Raw genomic sequence first — 22,032 nt, 5'->3', positions numbered from 1 at the left:
TACTTGCGCGTGTGCGCACTTATGCTACGTTGCCCCTGTGTGTCACATCACAATGCCGGTGCGAACTGGTTATGGGGGCACAAGCATACCTCATCAAATATTTAATCCGTCATCCACAGTTTTCCCACAGATTGCCATCCCCGCACGCCACACGCACGCTCGCACGCGTTCTCACGCGGAGGGTTCAGCTCCTCTTCATCTCCTTTCTCTGACACTCATTTCAGTTCAATTAGAGTTCAGTTTAAGAACGAATTTGCTGCTGTGCCACGAGCACTTTTTCGATGGGGACTAAATAAATGTGAGTGTTCCCTGAACAATCGGGGGCATGATCCCACATCAGCATCGTGTTACTCTTCATTCAGGAGTCTATTGTTGCCCATTTCCCTAAATGTGACTCTCTCTCTCTCTCTCTCTCTCTCTCTCTCTCTCTCTCTCTTACACTCAGAACTCTTCGCTGAGAATTCAACCAACAAGACACGGTTTTGACGCGCCGGAGATAAATTAATAAACGCATGGAGCTTGGGAATAATTAGGAAAAATCCACTTTTTCTGAGTGTCTGGTGGTTTAAAGTGGAGGACGTTTTAAGACATTTTTGGGTTTTGTTTTGTGCTTTTTTTCACCCATACATTTCACCGAAGCGATTTTGGCTGCATGAAGAGAAGACGCTGGCGGACAGAGGCGCCCCTCCGTCGCGTATTCCAGCGGGAGGATGATGAAGTGAAGCCTGTACTCTCGTAGAAAATGTTGTATTTTAGCCTGCAGGTGATTAACTGTTGCGGTTGGCTTTGAAAACAGGCACGCCTTTTGGGTAACACCGTCGGGGAATATCAAGTTGAGCTGTGAAATTGGTGCCGGAATGGTTTGTGAAGATGTGAAATGTTCCTCGTATTCATTTATGCGGGAAATGGAAAGAAAAAAAAGAGAGGTACGTTGTTAAAACATGCTCGATCGGACACATATTTTTCTCCTGCTTCGTAGGATTTTTTTGCAGTGTGCTCAGTCAACGTGACCGTGGTTAAAAAAAGTGTTCCCAAATTCCTTAGCGCATACAGCTTAAAGTGGAACTCAAAATATTGATTATCTTTGACATTTACCGTCTCGAAATGGACGTTTAGGAGCCTGTAAATAAAACTCGGCGGGTAACAAATCCAAATATAGAATTGCTGTTTGATTTTTTTTTCCTTGGCTCTCTGGAAATGTGAGTCCGGTGGAGACCAGTGCGCACCACACAGAGTCGCCAAGGCTGCAACGCACAACCCAATTTTCCACCGGGGAACCCGTCTGTGCACCGCAGCATCGCAACGACGTCCTCGCCTTTCCTCGCTGAGATGCCTCCGTGTGCACCGATTCCTTAAATGGCCAGTGGATACTGATTCTCCATGGTGTTCACCGGCCAGGTGTCTCAGAGAAGGCGAAACCTCGGCTGCTTGGCTCGGTAAATCCTGGACACACCTTTTTTAATGTCAGGCAAGGTAAGTTTGGCCTATTTCACTTCAAGTCTGTCACGTTGCTGTATTTACTGGGGTCCTCGTGGGCTGTAATGTTAGAGCGTTTTTAAGGAAAGCTGAAGGAAAGCACACACAGATGTTGTGTTGCCTGTTTATTAGACCTGAAGCCCCACTGATCCGACAAGTGATCTTTTTTTTTCTTTTTTTGACGCGTTTACCTTCAGGTATCTGCCAAGAGAGATTTATAAAACAACTTGTCATGTAAATATCTCGCTGAAAATGACACCAGCTTCTATAACACTGGCCTTAGAAAACGAAATTTGGGAATGCTGCATGTTTAGGCAGATATCCATCGCTGTGACGTTATTTATTTTCACAACTAAAACAATAATTTGAGCAAACATTTTTCATTGACTGTTGCTGCAATCAGACTTCAGCGTTGTTGCTGCGTTTCTGTATTTTAAAGACAGTCTGCAAAACCTTGTGTTCAAGATTAAGTGGACTGGATGTAATCTGGATTATTATTCATTCAGTTATTTTTTTTTTCTTTGCAACATCACATTGTCTGTTCTGGTTTGGTTTGCAAACAAATTGCAACAAAACGTGTGTTGCTCTCAGATTTCTGACGCTGTCCATGGTGCTGAACAGTGTTCCCTGGCAAAGTTGTTGAGGGCCTCATTATGTCTTGTGGACAAATGAAGAGGCATCACAGTACCTGACGCAGCCAGGAATCAGATGTGTTGTTAGAGACTTCACTGCTGTACATGTTGACTTTTTGTTTCTTCTCTTTTTGAATACTTTCAAAGAAAACGTATCCAGTGAAGCCAGTGGTGCAAACACCTGATCTGACAGAGCGTGATCTCACTGGAGTCGCCGCCCCCTCTCTCCTCTGCTTGTCTTCTTGTTGATGGAGAAATTTGCTGCTATATAAACCTCATTAGTGTGTCTTGCACCAAATGCAGACTGAAAAAAAAAAACTAGATGTTGTTGATCCAAGTGCTGCAAATTGCTTTAACAGCCCCTTTTTTTCATCCAAGCAGGATCATTTAAGGGTAAAGGGACATTTGTTTTTGTATATTTATGATCTGGGTGGACTGACTCTCGCACTCTCTATCATACGTTGCTTGTCATTTTTCTAGAAATGTAAGCTCACTCTCTTGCTGCACCCATTGTAAATGACTCCGCATAACACTGCCATCTTAAAGTCTAAAACGTAATATAATTGGATTGCACCAACAGGCTCACATGCGGCCTCTGTATTGCTCTCAGCTGAAGAGGACTAGACGTGCAGTCTGCCATCCCAAAACGAATCTTTTTGTTCACGCTGGTAATGGCAGCGCTCCTGCATGCTGAGGTCACTCTTAAGGCCTTCCAATAATGAAAAGCCCTGGAGCTGCACAATGAGAGGCAAATGCCAACTGTTTTTAGCGAACTCTAACCCCTTCAAGTGACCCTTTGACCAAAGCATCGATGAGCCTGATCACTCATATCGGCTCCCTCCCTTCCTTCTTATTCATGATAGTTTCTGCAGTGTGTCTAACCTCAAGCCCCTGGTATGAGCAGCTCTTGCATGAGCCGATGTCTTATGTTGGTTGATGCTATTATTAAAAACACTGATAAATGCCAGGATTACATGGAGCATTTATGTCCAGCATTCAAGTGTTGCTAATCATATAAAGATCCATGCATATTAGCTTCCATCAACTCTGAATATGACTCACCACTTCAGCATATACATGTATGTATATAAAATAGCTCTAATCTCCCATGAAGGACCAAAACTATTAGAAAGACAAAGACATTGCTGCAATCAGTGAGCAGTAATCATTGAATGTCTTATTCTGGAAATGTCAGTGCCACTCTACACACACTGAGTGACACAGGATAGGATATTCTGCACTTTGTGTCCTTGAATCTTTCTCGCCTGTTACTGTAGAGTTGGGACTTTTGGCAATTGCAGACAAGAAGTTAACAAATTCTGTGCTGCTGCCCAAAGAGCAAACTGCAGGGAGCAATGCAAAAATCCTCAGAATGAGCACAAGGAGGAGCAACACATGATGCTGAAGGTCTTTTATAGAGCAGGGTCAAGGTACATTTGCAGTTGAGTCACTCCCGAGACACTCCTCACATACATGACATGCATATTTACTTTCTTGCGCACATGCCCAGATACACACATTCACACATAAGAGCACACACACACACAAGCAGACATCAGGTTTTGGCCTGTGAGAGAGCTGGCATTGTGGTTCACCGTAGGGGGCAGAGAGAGGGCATTTATAGTTCTTTTGTAGCATAAGTTCACAATGACCTGAAAGTAACAGGGGGTGGCGCAAATGGAGAGAAAGAGAGTGTGTATGTGTGTGTGTGTGTGTGTAGAAAGTGAGACAGAATGACAAGCAGAAAAGAGATAGGAAGAGAAAGAACGTGAGAGAAGACAAGGAGACGATCAGGGAAAAAACGATGAGGAAGACTTAAGAGAGAGGAGGACATGGAGCGAAGCAGGGCGCGAAAGAGAAGTGAAAGCTGAGGATGAGGAGGTACAGGAAGTGTAAAGATCAAGGGATATGTTAGGGGAGACAGAGAGAAAGGGAAGAAGAGATTGAAGGGATGAAAATGGCAAAGGGCTGGAGGGAGCACTGAGACAGGGATAGCGAGCAGGATGGGAGTGGGTCTGCAGTGAGTGCTGGTATTATTCAGTTAGGTGAAATGATCGGTTTATGCTTGACAACTGTGCGGCGAGGGCAGCCACATACTGCGCCTTGAGAGCCTCCTGTGAAGGCCACAGGAAGTGTGTGTGTGAGAGAGAGAGAGAGAGGGTTTGGTAGCTGTGACTGTCGATATTCTATAAAGAAAGAGCTAATGTGACAGGTGGAGGGTCAAACACCGGCAGAGACAGCAAGACACAGACATAATAAGAAAAATGGCTAAAAAATGGCTGATAACAGATCTGCTTCTTTTATTGTCTGATATGATGTAGCTAAATCACAGAGAGGTTAGTTCAAGACTTCCTTTCATTTCATTGATATTCTGCACCGGCCCTGGAAAAGCAGTAGTTTGAAATAATACTCACTGGCCTGGTTGACATATGAGTATTATAAATCAGGTGGTCTTGACTTCAGACGTACCCCTCTCTGTCTGTGTGTGTGTGTGTCTCTCTCTTCCTGGAAATGTGAGTCACTGTGAATGCCACGGGCAGGCAAGGCTGTTGACTCATGTACACTTACCCACAGGCTCTGCTATTGTTTCATACTGAACGTGATTGTGACCAAAGGTGTGTGTGTGTGTGTGTGTATGTGTGAGACCATGGGGGTGTTTGTGCATCTGTACGCCACAGATTGCATGCAAAGACCCGTAAATATGAGAGATCAAAGAAAATCAGGCTACACAGAATAGTAACAGCTCACAAAGTGGGACTTTTCTTTTACCGAGAGCACTAAATTACAAATGCAGCTGCTCAGGTGAGTCACATGAATGTGAATAGTGATTTTACAACTGTAAAACTGTTAAACTATAGCCGTCAGAGTTTTAACAGACTGTCCAGCTGAATAAAACATGTAAACTCTTCACCCATTAAACTACAAAACTATTTAATGAGGCACAGTCCTGACAATAAAATGACATTTGCCACAGGTGTTTGCAAGGAGAAACAGAGCTCCTTCGTCGGTGCTTAAATATTAACACACAGCTGAATCAATGCCTCACTGACACTGTAAAACCGCCGTTTCACACAGGCTTCAACCTCTGAAGGCTATCTAAAGGCTTAAATGATAGGTTCATATTCTAAGTCTGTCTTTAAACAATGTTCAGGTACCCACATGTACATTTAATCCCGCTGTAATCATGTCTCCTGGTCATACTGGCTCTTTAAAGGTCGTCTCCTTAATATGCGTTAACGTGAGGCTTCAGCAGGCTGAATTAGAAAAACCCTGAGTTGCAGCCTTTTTAGTATGAAATGTCGTCTTTGTGTTACTGTGCCTGTACTGCAGCACAGTGCAGAAACACTGTGAAAAAATAAAAACAGGGATTCTACTAAAAAGACTGTTAGACACCCACTGAAACTGTGGCTGCTTCAGATTAACATCAGACAAACTTCGTAATATATTTTTGCACAGAAGCAGGACTGGGGATTTTGTCCCCTTTCTTTTGCATGTTAAGAAAGAATCTTCTGCTGTTTATGAGCAAGAGGAATGACTACAGCCTATGTATGAGACGCCGGATGGGTGTGACATAATGTTGGTATTTGACCATCCTAGGTATCACAAAGGGTTGACATATTGGAACGTGAACATTGTTTCAGGATTGACTTAAAAAAATGTGAGTCCATCATTCATCCACTCATCTCTACATATTAGTCCTGATGCAAAGCTGCATGTATTTACTCAGCCTTTCAGGGTGCTCCCATTCAGTCCTCATGGGCTTAAAAAAGAGCACACACCTGCCTGTTTCCTTATCCAACAAAATAGGAAAGGTTGGCTTCATCGGGAGAAATATTTACCATGCTCTTTATCAGGGCTAACCAAAGTGGGGCCCGGGTTCATGCTCTTTATGTGATAAGTATATCACTCCGGCTTTCAGGATAGGCAGAGAGAGCAGGGCTGATAGTGGCTGGTGTCATATGTAGTGAAGAAAAAACGAGCGTCACTGTTGAAAATGAAGCTTTTGTGACAGAAATGCTCTTAGAATCTGTCGCTGCACTGGAAAAATCCAACTCCTTTAAAATCCTCCTTTAAAACAGTATGTGACATATCTGTGTTAGCCTCATACGAGGGACAATCAGCATGCAAAATACTGATGAGATTAAAAAAAATAGTGTCTATAAATAGTGTCTGTGTATACACGTGCATAGCCAGAACAAAACAATGTGTACATGTCAGCATCTGTGTTCTGTATCGCTTGTTTATCTATAGACACACCTCCATTTCGGTGTGAGTGCATGCATGCAGTGTGTCACACGTATTTTATGTATCACATTTAATCCAGGTGCTTTCATTCAGTGTGCTCAGGTGCAACATCCCACATACACACACGTCTGCAGCTAATCTCTGTTGACAAGCAGCGGTCGCCCCATCACACAACATCCCAATTATAGATGATTGTATGCCACACAGCATATGAGGGTGTGGATTTACGGCAACCGCCAGTGTATGTATTTAAAATGATGTGTTTGTCATATCAGGGATTATTGTGCAGTCGTCTGAATTCTCGTGACAGGTGATTGTTGCTGGTTAAGCTGCAGTTCGCTCTGTAAGTAAAAAGTTCCGTTGGATCGGGAAATAAAGGTTTTAGTTATTGAGATGATGCATGTTTTTTTTAGATTTAGATGACGACATATTGCGACTACACTTTCTTCAAACCAGTCCTGAAATACTCAGAATTTCCTGCCAAGAAATGACTTTAGTATCACATTGATTTTAATGTGTACAATTTCTTTCAGCTGTCCTGTACGATACTTTACAACACAGGAGTTTACAAAGTGCAAAGCCTTTCAGAAACTTGAATTTTAGGGAAAAGGAGTGTGTATTAGAGATAGTTGTCTCGTTGGTGTTTGGTTGAATCTGGACCACAACCCTCCCAGAAGGATCCCCAGCATGTTTTGTTGTCCCAAAAACATCCACCCTCAAACCTGCTCCATATTACTGACACAAAAATTCACACTTCAACCCCATTCCACCATTTTTATTTCTTTCCAAACTCCCTTTTATCTTGATATTTGTACCTTAAATCTCCAACATGTAAATCTGACCATACTAACATATGACAAACTGTTCAGTATTTAATGAATGCACCTAAAAAAAAAACACGCCCTTGTTATCACCTGATATTTCTCCATTGAGTCCTGTCTCTTATCACTAAACTGTCTCTGCCTCACACACACACACACACACACTCACACACACACACTGGACCCATTCTTCCTTGCTCTCTCTGACACACACAGACACACATGTGGTCCCTTGGCGTGCGTCTTCCGCAGCTGTTTTGTCACCTGTCAGGGCTGACACCAGTAAGGAAGGCCATCTCAGGCCCGCTCGACCGTCACTAAGTCATTCTGACGGACACCGCATCCCGCCGTTCAACCCCACTCTGCTCGCTGCTCAGTGATGTGAACAAACGGCGCCCCCCCGCCACGAAGATTTGTGACCTTTTGGAGTCAGAGTGGCACTTACTTAGCATTATTGTCTAATGATGTTCTGCATGGTTGATTGCATGAGTAATAGATCATTTAGCACTCGTGAGGGATGCGTACAATAATGTTGTAGTCGCATAATTTAGCTTTTAAATTCTTATTATCCAGCAATTGATGGCAGCCTTTTTCCCAACTTAGAAGAATTTTAAAATGACTCACCTATTAGTTGAAAAGAAATTACTCATACAAAATGATTGACAGCAAAAAATTTTACAGGTTAGTATATGACTTAGGTTCTTGGTCAACAAGCAGTAACTCTTAAAACCTGGATCCTTTACATCTCACCAGAAGCTGCAAGTTTAAATAATAAGTCTAAAAAATAGATCATGTAACACCATAGAGGCTTCACAAATAACTGACATTTCATTGTTCAGTTATCGAGCGACTCCTGATTTCCTTTGGTAAATCGTAAATCCAGGTTTAGCTATTATAACCGACAACAAATGTGGATGGTGTGGGGGCTCGCAGCACTGCCTCTGCTCACTGCGGTGCCTCAAACCAATTAAATCGGTGAAATCAACCTATGTTATAAGAGAGAAAGAAAACAGCCACCAGGACTCACGCCAAGCAGTTTTGTAGAGTGTGTTAAAACTGCAGCAGCTTCGAGTAAGCAGTTTGGAGACCCAGGGACACATTTGACTGGAGTCAGGGAGACATTTGACTGGATGATACTCGTTATCTCTGGAAAACAGCTCTCTGTTTCTACCTCTTGCTCCCATACCCTACATGCAGGCTCAAGAATCTAATACAGCAACAGATCCAAGAGGCAGAAACCTAGGAAAGCTAAAGATGACATCTTGGTTTCAGAGGTGGTTAAAAGTATTAAAGAAGTTGTGCCATTGTCAGCAGTATTACAGCGGAGCAAAGACATTTCACAGGGTTGGTATCTAAAACCCAAAAAATATTAGACTGCAAAAAAAAAAAAGGAAGACGAGCCCATTTCCTATCCTAACCACGCCAAGTAAATTCAAAGTGTAGAAAGAAATGTAAACTTAAACCACACACCAACAAATCCGTGGCTGTCTACATGCCAGCAATTCTCCATCCCCATAGGAAATGAATATAAGTCTATGTAATGTCCCCAGAAATGGTGGAAACATGACTCTGTGTGTGTGTGTGAGAGAGAGAGAGACGAGGGGAGTACAAAGTAAACTTGCTTTTGGCTGGAAGCCCGTTCACTCTCTCTCACTCCACAGTGCTCCCCTCCTCCTCGCTCTCACTCCTCAGCAGCCGTTCCACTCACTCAAACTCTGTTCTCTTCTCCGTCCCGTCATTTTATATTGACAGTCACATATAAGAAGAGGTGAGAGCCATATTTTCCTTTCCTCTTTGCCATAATCGCTCGTAACGCCTTCAAGCTCGTCCCTCTTTGCCTTCGTGATTAGAAACGGTAGCACGATCGTATTGGGCGTTTTCATCAGCAACATCCTCATCCCCACCACAAAAAACGTTTTCGTCATCTCAGCCGCCGCCATCATCAGATTCACCAGTAGCGTCCGCAGCATTGCCGCCATCATCATCGCTGTAATTATCACTGCCACCATTATGAAATAAATCCAATCATAAGTGTCTCGTCGTCTACGTTCGCCTCTTTGGATGCGAGGCAGATGCAAAACCTTGGCAATGCGAAATCATTTGTTTCTCCGCTTGTTTGTCAATATCTAACCAGTCTGACGTGCTTCGATATACTTTTATTGACATGGGAGGCCGGTTAGGAAAAGGTATAACGAACCATTGTTCATGTTTTATATCTCATGTGGACCTTTTCTCCCCTTCTCCTTTGAAAACCTGTACATTGCGGCCACTTCTGCTTCACCGAGGCAGAGGGCACACACACACACACACACACACACACACACACACACACACGCACACACACACACACACACACACACACACACGCACACGCACACACACACACACACACACACACACACACACGAAACTGAGAGCTGCAGGGCTGTAAATGTCAGCCCTCACTCTGTCTATTTGTTGATCAATTTGATTGATTGTGGACTCTGTGTTCGTGTGTGTGTGTGTGTGTGTGTGTGTGTGTGTGTGTGTGTGTGTGTGGCTTTGTGTTTGTGAATGTGTGTCCATATGTGTGAATTACAGCTACCGCAAATTGCCAGAAAAACATGGTACATAACCGCTCAACAGTAGTGACTGATTTTAAAGTCATGCCCCCTCGATCTATCAATCTAAATATCCACCTGTTGTATATTGCCCGTGTTCAAGTTTTATTTCCCATTCTTCCCCCCTCTGAGTGTATCAACATGGATGCCCCCAGCCACCGATCACAGTGCAACTATTTTGGGATTAACAGCTCACACAAACAGTTTGTCGTGAAGCAACGTCATCCTTCTTGTGACATTTGAATCCTGCTCCTTCTCCCTAAGTGTCACTGGCATGTTACAATACATTAGTGGAGGATCATAACATGAAGCAGGAGTCATGGAATATGAGTAATTGCTGCGGTCATACTGTGTGACATATAACATCAGCTGGAGGACATTGATGGAGTTTGGAGGGGCGAAGCCGGTGAAGGCTGAGCATGCATGTGTGTGTGTGTGCTGACATTTTGAGGCCGTAGAAAAAATGACGTGACATTGCATTAGATGTGTGACAGTGCAGACCGAGGACATGCTGAATCAGTGTAGAAAGTTAAGTGATGAAATGTCCTCTGAGGTGTTTTTTTTTCTCTTTCTCAGAGAGAAAGAATAACTTGTGGCTTGGTCTGGGAGTTTGCTAACACTTAGAGTGAATATCTCATCACGCCTGGCATCCCGAGCAGTATTTTCAGCTAAGTTTCATAAAGTTACAAACAAGTTATAATGAGTTATAAAGAAGATACCTGCAGTGGTAACCTCCCCTTGAACCTCCTGTCTTATTTCATTTCCAATTTAACTTTTGCATGGTCTAACTGTCTATGGAAAATAAAAACTTCATTTTTGTGTGAACTTGTTCTTGCATAATATACTCGATCAAATGATTCACGATCTGAATAATCTGAAAGAGTGAGAGTGAAAATGTCTCCTCATCTGGACCCTTCACCCTTGGAAATGCAAGCTTTGGAGATTTCACCTCTAGTAGTGCTAAGGCGCTGTTTATTTCTTGTCTTGTGCAGGTACATGAGGATGCACATGCACATGCACGTGGGTGATGCGAGACACAACCCTGCCAATGGTTTCATACTGTTCCACTGATGTACAGGAGACGTTAATGTGCCAACAAACGCAGCACTGCACCAACAAAGGCATAAACAAATGCTCAATCTGTATAAAAGAGGTCTTTTCAGAATGTGGAGTAGTTTGTTGCACCAGGAAGTCCACACGCAGTTGCATTGATGTATGCTCTCAGTCAGTAGAGCGTTAAATGTCTTTAGAGTGATGTGCTGGGCTGAAAATGCACGTCTGTGTGTTTCTTGGTTTTGTATTTCCATGTAAGTTACAACACATTTCAACTGCCAAATCTTTGTAGAGAAAGAGCCTCAGCCTCAGGTAAAAGCAGAACATGACATCACACGGCTTGTGTGCGTGCGTGCGTGTGTGTGTGTGCGTGCGCTTTGTTTTTGGCTCTTCTCCCTCCGCCTATCACTCTGTTTCTCACCCTCTACCTGTCTGATCTCTCCCTCCCTAATGCCCGCCGTGTATTCTAAGGACCGGAGTGTGGGCTGACAGACATATGGAGCTATAGCGGTTGTTGATGGTGATGACGCCGCAGTTCCTTTGAGCACCGCCCCATCATCCTGATTCATTACCCCTGGCCACTCATAACACAAACACACAAGCCTTAATAGGGAATTCACAAACTTAAACACAGGCATAAAATGAAATATGCAGGTATACAGACAGACACCTTCACACATGTTTTATATGACAGGTTTCTGTCCAAATGTAATGCAAATATTAATCAAAGTGACAGAAAACCAGCAAATGAAAATGTGAAATAATGCTATTGATTTGAACACATGGAGATAAACAGCTGGCCGCACTAATTCTCCAGTCAGGTGCCATTAAACCACTGCAGAGGAAGAAGGCGCAATGAGATGATGTAATTAAAAGAGCTCCAGTAAAACCTGAAATGGTGGAAAACATGATGGGAATGTGGTTTGGTGTGCGGCTCTGCTTGTTTTATGTATTCATTTGAGGGAGTTATGGTCTCCTCATCACTCCACCCAGACCTGATGTTTTCCTCTGCCGCTGTCTTTTGTCTGTTCAGCAAAGCAGAAGCTTCAGCGGACGTTTTAGTCACACGCCGCATGTATGTCATGATTTATTCACTAAACCGGTTTTCATTTGCACTTTTACACTTTGTCTTCAACTGATACTCAAACTTTCTCACCTGAGCCAAGGGTAAAACACCTCTTTGCACTATCCAGTTTCTTTATTTCCATCCCACAAATTGAAAATGTGCATAAAAACAGATGTATGGATACACACACCTATAGATACAAGATTGGATCTGCGTCCATCACACACTGAAACACACAACAGCGCTAAATGCACTAAACACTTAAATATCCAATCACATTGATTCAGAAATATTCTAATGAATTCGTACACATTCACACCTGCATTAATGCACAACCATACATCATCTCGCTCACACACACACACACACACACACACACACATGCACACACACACTCCATGTAAGATGTGCTGACACATTGAAGGCACTCTGTCCTTTTTCCCCCCAAGGATTTTGGTAATTAGATTCCTACAGGCCAAGTCTCTCAATTTCACTGCATTTAATTGGAAACGCACACACGCACACACACACACACACACACACACACACACACACACACAGAAGGCTCCACAGGTCCACGCTTGTTGATCACAAGCTGGGACTGTGCCGCTCTAATAATTAATTTCTACACTGGCCCCCCTCACACGCCTCATTTACCAATCAATCCCTTCTTTGTTTTATGAATTCTATTAATTCTGTTCTGCCGGGACAAGATGGAGGGAAAGACGAAAGGCAGGAGTAGGGGTGCGTTCTTGTTGCAAGAGTTGAGCTGCATTTTAAGTGTTCATGGATGGATGGGCCGCATGGAGGTGAGCGTTTCGAAATTTATCTGCATGTAAGTGCACACCCTGAGGTATGAGGGCAGACACGTAGGGATAAAAAAAGATGAGTACATCAAAATCCACATGCTGCTCTCTGAAAAGCATGACGCTGATTGACACTGACATCTCAGCCCTGGGCTTTCTTCAGGGTTAAAAGCTCTGGTTCACCTGAATCCAGAGAGGCGTTTTGGTGAAATTACAGTCGCTGATGTGTTCAATACATGGAGTGTGATAGAGGCTAGAGTAAGCAATCATCGTAACAGTAGACTTCACCTGTGATCCTGGTCTAAACTCAGCTCCTACGGCGTTTTTAAAACGCTGATTCATCCGTTGACTTCAGTGGTCCTCTGCTGCTGGTGACTCAGTGTTGAGTTACAACCAGGATATGACTAAAGAAATAGTTTGACATTTTGGAAGTTTGGATTGATAGCCCTCATGTCTGTACTGTAAGTATGAAGCAGCTGGTGAGCTTATAGTAGCTTTGCACAAAGATTAGGCAGAGTTTGTCACCTTTATCACAGAGCTAGGCTAGCTGTTTCCTACTGTTCGCTGTCTCTATGCTGCGCTAAGCTACCCTGCTCCCACTTTATATTTACTACAGAGTAAATGAGTGTGCTTGAATGTGCTATCAACCTTCTCATTTAACTCCTGGCAAGAAAGTGAATCAACTTACTTGGCAAAATGTTTCTGAAACGAAAGAACTATTCCTTTCAGTTCAGAATTTTTGATGGATTTTAATTTCAGAGGACTTCCTCTTTTCTTTCATGATATGAGTTTCAGTAATGCGTGAGTTAAGAAGAACATTTAAAAGGGTTGGCATGCTTTGGAACTACGTTCTCCACAATCAATAGTCAATAGGTATAACTGTTTAAAGCAAGTCTTTGGATTATCCCCAGCAGCTGGGACTTTGAATATCTCTAAAGCATAAAACCAAAGTCATCTGTATGGCAAGATACCACTAAGTATGAGTGAGGAAATCCATGTTTTTGTTTGTTTTTTGGTGTAACTTGGGTGGGGTGACCCTTTAAGGTTATCGGGGGCTGTGATTATTACATAACACTTGTGATAGCTTGAGGAAATATGAGATGAGAGAGAGAGAGAGAGAGAGAGAGAGAGAGAGAGAGAGAGAGAGAGAGAGCAAACAAACTACTGCTGACACCTTGCTTGGCGGCAGCATCTGTAGAGTGTATACTCCACTGGGACTATGACCAAAGACCATCTGTCACTCTCTTGCATGCACACACACGCGTGCACACACACACACACACACACACACACACACACACACACACACACACACACACACACACACATGCACACACACACACACACACCCACACTGACAGAAGAAAGGGCAGGACCACCTACAAAAATACAGAGCATAGGTATAGATAGATAGATAGATAGATAGATAGATAGGTGGAGAGGTCTACTGACAGTACAATAAGAGACTAGTTGCTCATTAAGTGCCACAGGTTCCAATGCAGTGCTCTAGAGACAGCCTCATGTAATATTTCTAAATTATTCTTACTATTAAGAACTAGAGCAAGCAATTAAGGAAGACAGTTTAATCTGTTGTGGATGCAGACACAAGCAGTGAACTAGACCATGAAAGCTCTCTATTTTTGACGACACTTCTCATCCCTGGAGAGGTGGCTACCATCCTGGGGCACTCTCACTGCTGCCCACACACACGCTCACACGTAGTTGTGCACCCAGCGGCGACAGGGTATACGTGGTTGTTTGAGGACATACAAATACACAAGGGATATGTTTATGTGAAGGTGCTTTAGGAACACATAGACATTGCAAGTGCAATGTATTTGTCCCTCTCTATCCCCCACAGGCCACTGAAATTCTACTATTTACCAAACACGTCCTCTCGTGTTTAGAGTGAGCCACCTGAACTTTGTGGATAATAGCAGCCAGCATTTTATTTGCTTTTTTTTTTTTCTTTTTTTTTTCAAAGCAGGACTCAAGAGTTGGCAGGCACAATAGGCAATCAAGATGTTGTTTTTATTAATTTAATTTCTGAAAACAAAATAGATTTTGCTGGAGTTGAAGGAGAGTAATAACTATAAATGTAATGTGCAGGACACACACATGAAAATGCACACACACTTACTTACATAAGTCTCACACCCCTACAGCCATGATTCTGTACCAGGCAATGATGGCTGACACTCGTCAGATGTTTCCTAATGACCCAGTGTTTTACGTTTCGAAACAAACACAAACACATAAGTGGTCTTGCAGTCATGTCACTTAATCTGACTCATTTACGAAGTAAGGAAATCATAAGTAAGGTCACCTTATGCTAATATTCAAAGCTCTCACTGGAGAGAAATGTGTGCGTGTGTGTGGGTACACATGTCGATGAAGAGGTTTTAATGTGTTTTGACTGGAGCCATGTTCTTAAAAAGCTAAAGGTCACTCTGGAGTGCAGTGAGACATCACATCAAACTTCTGGTTTTATGCCAACATGCACAATCCTTTAAAAAAACAGAGCACGTCCTGTTACATATTCAGTCGACATCTTCTTTAGCCTTATCTTCAACCTGCAAGTGTGTGTGTGTGTGTGTGTGTGTGTGTGGCTGCATCTGGAGACCTTCTGTGTAATGAGATGGAGCAGAGAAACATTAGTATTTTTAGCCCTGTTAGCTTCACAGGAAAAGGGTGTTTTGTGAATGGTAAGTTCTTTCCCGCTCCGCCTTTTCGTCTGCGCCGCTTATTAAGGAGAACTGCGGAGGAGGGGGGAGGAATGACAGGAAGAGAGGGGGAAACTTCAGAAGGCGAGCAAAAAGACCAGAGGAGAGGCAGAGAGTGAGGATCCTGAAACACACACACACACACACACACACATACACACACAGGCTGAGAAAAGGGGGAACAAGGGGAGGTGAAAATGAGTCAAACCTGAAGTACACTGTTGCTTGGAAGTTTTGCTGTAGGGGGTGATTTATAGCTCTGTGCAGGCCTTACTGGATCGTTGCAGCACTGCTGCAAAACCAGATGGCGGTGCTGTGCATTCAGTTGAATACAGTATCTATTGTCTATCTTATATAATTCACTTAAGGCCAACAATGAAACTGAGCCAAGACTCCATTTGCGTTGTTCCCTCCAGTCTTTTCCCTCTCATGCTACGGTACATCTCACTTCATCTAACCCTCCAATGACTGCCTGGCATCCAATTTGGCCTTGTCACATTCTTCAGTCAGACATTTCCTTCACTGTGTTGCCTAGCTAGCAGACACCAACAACTACCACCTCCAGCTACAGCTTCCACCAAATTAATTAAAGCAACTTTGTGTAGAATATCAAAATTTTTCAACTCTGGTGTCCCCGGGGATCGTATGAGAAAAGGCAATGTGGCAGACAGCTATGCACATTTTTAGCAGTGTTAGCAGTGAACTCAGCACATAGACTATTGAGAATGAATTTAAAGAGATATGCTCCACTCTTGGACCACCTGTGTGACAGTGATGTCTCGGTCAGTGTAAACCTTAATCCAAATGGCAACTTCTATGGTGAGGTGTCTAAAATCAAGTCAAGTGCTAAAAACTGCAGTTCCGCAAATGGCCACATGGAGCTGGTTTCAAATTTCAGTCAATCCCCATAGAGAAGAAATACTGTTTACAGCCTGGCCTTTTGGTCTCTATAGCTAATTTCCCCATTCATGACCACTGTGTGGGGTTATTTATATAAATTTCTTGTTTTAATTATACTGAGGCTGCTTTAAGTGAGCTATCAGCTGGATTTCAGTAACCAGGCTTCATTCAAACCATCTCAGTTCCACCCACGCTCACACCTCTTTGTCCATTTTTGGATCAGACCAGAGTTTGGCAGAGTCAGGCCAAGATGGTAATGGCAGGAGCCGCTGTCTCTGAGCTTCACAATGGCTCTTCAGAAATCTAAGGATGACATCATGGAGACCACATCCATGTTTTATACAGTATTTGCCTTAACCATGCAATAACTTATTTTTTGGCCACTTGAGGGCAGCAGAAAGATGTTGTAACATCGACATATTACTACCTTTAAGTCTTGTCAACACGATCAAAATTCTCATTATACATAGTTAGTTGATTCATTGTTATAGATATATTCATTATAGCAGCTTTAATACTTGAAATCATTTTGCAACTTTTTTGCTGGTGGCTCCTCTAGTCAATCATAGTTTAGTTAAAAAAAAAAAAAAGAAAAAAAAAGAAAAAAAGAAGAAGGATTTATGTGTTCACTTCTTAAGTGACTCTGGTGCATCTGCATTTTAACAACAGTCAGTCAGTCAGTCAGTCAGTCAGTCAGTATTTGACATGCTGGCTTTCAAACTGCTCATAAAAATCCACCAGTAAAAAGTGGCTCAAGTCAGAGTTTCTATTTTTGAGAGGGTGATGCTGCATCAATAGCAGGCTTACAGGTAAAGTAAGGAGAAGAAAATAACAGCCTAAAAAGAGGCCTGAGGGAGTGATTGTTAGACTGTGCTTTAGGACATTTTGGTTTTGTTTTTCTGTGTAGGGGCTGTGTGTATATGTGCTTTTCTGTATTCCGCAGTGGAGGTGTGGTCTGGGGGTGCAGAGGGCAGACGGCGCACCTGACGCTCATCCACTGATTTTCTTCCTGCATTTAAGCAGCGTGGCGGCATTGTCTCGCTGCCAGATTGTTGAGCCTCATGCGAAACTTTCCCGCCATATCTCGTCTCGCTGTATCCTAGAACTTCTTGTTTCCCAGTCGCCTGCGAGCGTGTCTCAGTTTTCGTTACCTTGTTAGCCATAGTTTGTTTTGTCTTGTGTCTATTTTTTCCTTGTATTGTTGTGAGTTTTATTCCTACCCGCTCGCCACGGTCTAGTTGAGGTTTTGGTTTTTTGGCTGGTTTTGTGTTTTAGATGTTGGGTTTTGTTAGTTCATGGTTTGGCCGTTGTAGCTTTTTGTTCTTGTTAATAAACCGTTGTGTTTTTGAACGGCTCCTTTCGTTTGTGTGCCTTGTGGTCCTACAAAATATACATGGATCGGATAGATCATAACAGTGATGGAGACAACAGAAAAGTGTGGTACAGGGTGCTGCAGCAGAAAGGTGCAGTAGCAGGCGGCTCCAACTTTAACTAAATACTAATGCAAATGAGAAGCACGGAGAGACAGAGGAAAGTGATATCAACTGAATCATTATACACGCCTCTCCTCTGAATAAGAGGGCTGGCATCATTAATGTCATCACTTTGCTGCTTATTGAAAAGTAAACCTGCCAAGATGCAAAAAGCTATCACACTGAGAGTGGCAAGCAGAAGACAAAGGCGAGAGGAGAAAAGATGGGGTAGATTGTGAGACAGCGAGAGAGATCAGAAATGACAGACCAAGTGAGAGGTTGAGACGCAGAGGGGGAGAGAATGAGAGATGTATTGAAATGAGGGGAGACCTTTGAAGATCAGCAGGTGAATCACTCCTTTGATAATCGCGTCGGCTTTTCATTGTTGGACTCGGCAATGGTGTTTGTTTGTGTGTGTGTGTGTGTGCGTTTGTACACTGTGTGCTTGCATGTGTCCTTCACCCTGTGCAATCTGGGATGCATTAAAACCATGTGTTACCATGATATGAACACAAACCCAAGAAATTTTTGTAAAAATGGATCACACAATAACAGCAGACAAATGGCTCTATAGGTCATGCAAGCAGGTTATTAGGACCCATATTTCCACTTATTCTTTGGTGGCGACCTCTAGTGGCTGTAGTAGTTATGACGGTAGCAAAGGAGGAAGTCAGCTGACGTCAGCTCAATAGCAAGAAAGTCCACATATGTAGGAGGTGGGGTGGATGGATGAGTTTAACAAACAAAAAGGACTGACTGAAAATCAGTATTGATTTATTTTAACTTATGTAACAAACTTAATTTACATAAACACATGCCAGTAACATTTTTAACCCAAAGCATGATCTTTTCCTAAACCTAAGCAAGCAGTTCTGTGACTGTTTAACTACATTAACTATGTGAAGATGAAGGTCCAATACGCCAATTGCTGTTAGTCATTGCAATCGATGTGTTCAGCTGTTTAGGTTTGCAGACGTGTTGCACAATAACTTAATAAAATGCTTGCAGACCTCTATATATTTTCAGTACTTTAAATTAAGTGCTTTCACGCAATAGTAACGTGACATTTCAACGATCTGTCAGATGGAAGTGTTCACTATGTTGTGCACACATTTATAGTATAGTCATATGTCTTTCTTTGCATGCATTGCTGCCACCATGATGTTTCAGATGTCAGAGAGCAGCATGACATATAGGAGCTTAATGTGTGCCTTTAGGAAACTTCAAAAGGGTATTTCAACCCTGCTCTTTGTGGATGATTTGACACAGTCACGCTGGATTATGTGTGAGAGTGTGTGCATTTTGAGAATTTCTTTGACGTGTTTATATATAAATCCTATGCTGTGTGTGTTTGCATGGGGTCCCTGTGAATGGTCCAACACCTACAGTAATCAATCAGCTGAGCAGGACACGCACTCATCACTGGCAGCTTGGTTGACAGGAGTCGATAGCCTGGGGTTACAAATGTAGGCTCCCGGCCAGCATATCGACACGTCAAAGTCCGCAGATTTTAAAATATGGAGTATTTTCACGTAGAAAGAACAATATTTAAGTACATATTTTGAATTCTTTTTTTTCTGGAACAGGATGCTTAAATTGTTGGATTAAGAAAATTCATAACCAAAGCCTCCCAACAGCTGTGCATTTCTTCATTTCAGGTAGTTCATACTATAGTGGTCACTGACATGCAGGAGCGTGAGGTCACATTTACAGCGTGCATACTTAGTCCACTTAGCTACCATGGGCTCTTTGACAAATAGGTTCCATGATGAATTTGGTCTTCTGGGAGATTTTGATATTATGTAAAATTAAACTGCATACATTTAGTTTGACATTTATGTAAGGTCATTGCTCAACAGTTTTCTGTGCCAAGTCTGGGGTAATTGAATTTTGGATTCTGTTTTGCCTACAGCCATCCATGGATTACTTACAGGGCATGCAGAGCACACGCCCACGTGCCCCAAACTAGTATGGGCTCTCAGTGCTTGGTGAGACAATATGCAACAGACAATATGGTGATTAATAATAAATGACATATATATGTATGATAATTTGGTTGCAATGCCATAGCATTGAGAGGAGTTCTGAATACTCCTGTCTTTGCTTTATCACTTTGAGGCGGCCCCATGTTCTCAATATTGATATTTCTATTGATCTTTTCTAGCCAGACGCACAAATCTGCATACTTCAAGTTGTCTTCAGTCATTTTTACTGTTGGCATAACTTATCTAACTCGTTTGGCTCGTTGAAGGAGTTAGTCTGTGTTGTCCAAGGTTGAACAGGTTGAAGGACGCAGAACATTTTGAGATGTATAACCCTTCCAGGCCCGTTTCTGCTTGTCTTTCAGAACTGTTGTGAATAAAAATCACTGGTAAGTACAACACCTTGCAAAAACATATATTGTGCAGCCTGAATGCCACTGGTGGAGTCTCAACTACATGTTTTAAGTTAAGAAATCTTATATAATACAGCACATAATATTGGTTTCAGCATGTCTGTTCGTCTGTGCATGTGTGCGTGTTAACGTTCATTCAGTCCTAATTGCCAGGAATGTCAAGTGCCATCTTATCAGTTTATTAACTAATCAAATCTAATCAGCAGTTTCACATGTCTGTTATAAGGTGTTGTGTACCTGTGTGAATGTGTGCCCTGAATCTTGACTAGCTTCCGTCTTGAAGCTGGAGTACAGCTAATCACTTCATTGCTTCCCAGTGGACAGGCCTAATGCATTTAACCACTCCTGAGGGAGCTGATGCCTGACAGTGTAGAACGGCCTCTCTGCCTGCTGTCACAGTATCTCTGCCTTTTGGTCTTCCTTTTCTTTCTTTCTTTCAATTATTCCCCCGCCGTTCTTTTTAACTTGGCCTCTGCCTGTTTCTTGATTTCTATAAACTCTCCTTTCTAGTTGACTGTCTTCCTTTATTTGTTCCTGTCACCTGGTCTCCATCTCTCTGTTCTCTGTTTCCACCGACACGTTTAAATCTAAATCATTGCTGTGGAAAAATCTGAAAAAAGAAAGAAAGACTGAAAGAAAGAAAGAACTGACAAAAGATTACCAGTCAAAAAGATGATTACCACGAGGCAACAGGATTTATTGTGGAAAAACAAAGGTTGAACATGTAAAATAGAAAAACAGCCCATATCAGAAAAGTGAAATAATTGATGTATAAATCATCTACTAATAATTTGCATGTGATTTTTTTTTTTTCTCATATTTGTTTCTTGTAAGACGCTCAAGAGTCTTAAGCTCACAGGACTCCTTAAATAAATTGCTTTTGATTTAATACATCAAAGAAAATCCTCCTTTGATTCAAACAAATACCACCATTTTTATCTACTTTCAATAGCAACAGCTTCTTCCTTAATTTCTTTCTATTCCCACTGTTTGTCGGAGCAAAACATATATTTCATTACCACTACGCTTTATGTTTTGCCATGGTTCTGCTCCTCTGTGTTTTGCACAGTCCTGTCATTTGGCCAATTGGACAGCGATGAGCTGGAATAATTGTGTAGGCCCAAAATGTTCAGCTCGTCCGCACTGCAGAAACACTTTCTGACTTTGAGTCCTTCTATTTGAATATCCACGGCAGCCTTTCTGTTACTGAAGTTATGCAATGCACACACACACGGATGATTCATCCAAATGAGCACCTAAGCATGAAACAGCGTCACTTACATCAAGGCTTGTGGCTTAGTAAAAGTTAGATGGTATTTTAAGTACTCAGAGGGAACAGATGAAATCCACATATGACACATAATAATAATAATGACATAATTTGTTCAAAGACCAAAAAAAATATGGATTTTTGCTGTGCAAATTCAAGTCTTAGGCATTGCTTTGTAAATTAACAATAGACTGACACAGGATGACTAAAAACTGAGGAATGCAACATACTGCAGCGTCACCTTTGTCCCCATGATTTTTTTTTATTAATGGCTCCATCTTAAAAGTTTGCTAAGCACACAAAATACACAAATTCCGTAACTGCTGCGCCATCTGTAGTGTGAGGAAAAGTGATTCACTGCTTTGAGCAAAAATCAAAGTGTAAATATTAACATGATATTTTACTGCGGGGATATCCAAGTCATCTTTTATATCACTATTCATTTTATGGATAGATCAATGCCTGTTTTCACTGGACTCCATCAGAGACAAAGCAGTTATCCAGGATTCATCCATTCTGAGCCTGTGTGCAAGAGTCAGTGACATATACCTTACTGAACAGGCACCTCTCAGT

The 22,032-nt window shown here is 42.3% G+C and overlaps 1 protein-coding gene across 2 annotated transcripts in view; it reads left to right on the top strand.

The window, feature by feature from the left end:
• Nucleotides 1-443: 443 nt before the first annotated feature.
• Nucleotides 444-22,032, top strand: part of LOC143334675 (voltage-dependent T-type calcium channel subunit alpha-1I-like) — a 142,928-nt gene continuing 121,339 nt past the window's right edge. For both annotated transcript variants that reach the window (XM_076753577.1, XM_076753575.1), the window contains exon 1: nt 444-1,473. The gene's annotated coding sequence lies outside the window, so the exon portion shown is untranslated. The remainder of the gene's footprint in view (nt 1,474-22,032) is intronic.

Source organism: Chaetodon auriga, chromosome 16, assembly GCF_051107435.1.
Source record: "Chaetodon auriga isolate fChaAug3 chromosome 16, fChaAug3.hap1, whole genome shotgun sequence".
Classification (NCBI taxonomy): Eukaryota; Metazoa; Chordata; class Actinopteri; order Chaetodontiformes; family Chaetodontidae; genus Chaetodon; species Chaetodon auriga.
Note: the sequence above shows the minus strand (reverse complement) of the source record. Positions and strands in the feature narration are given on the sequence as shown.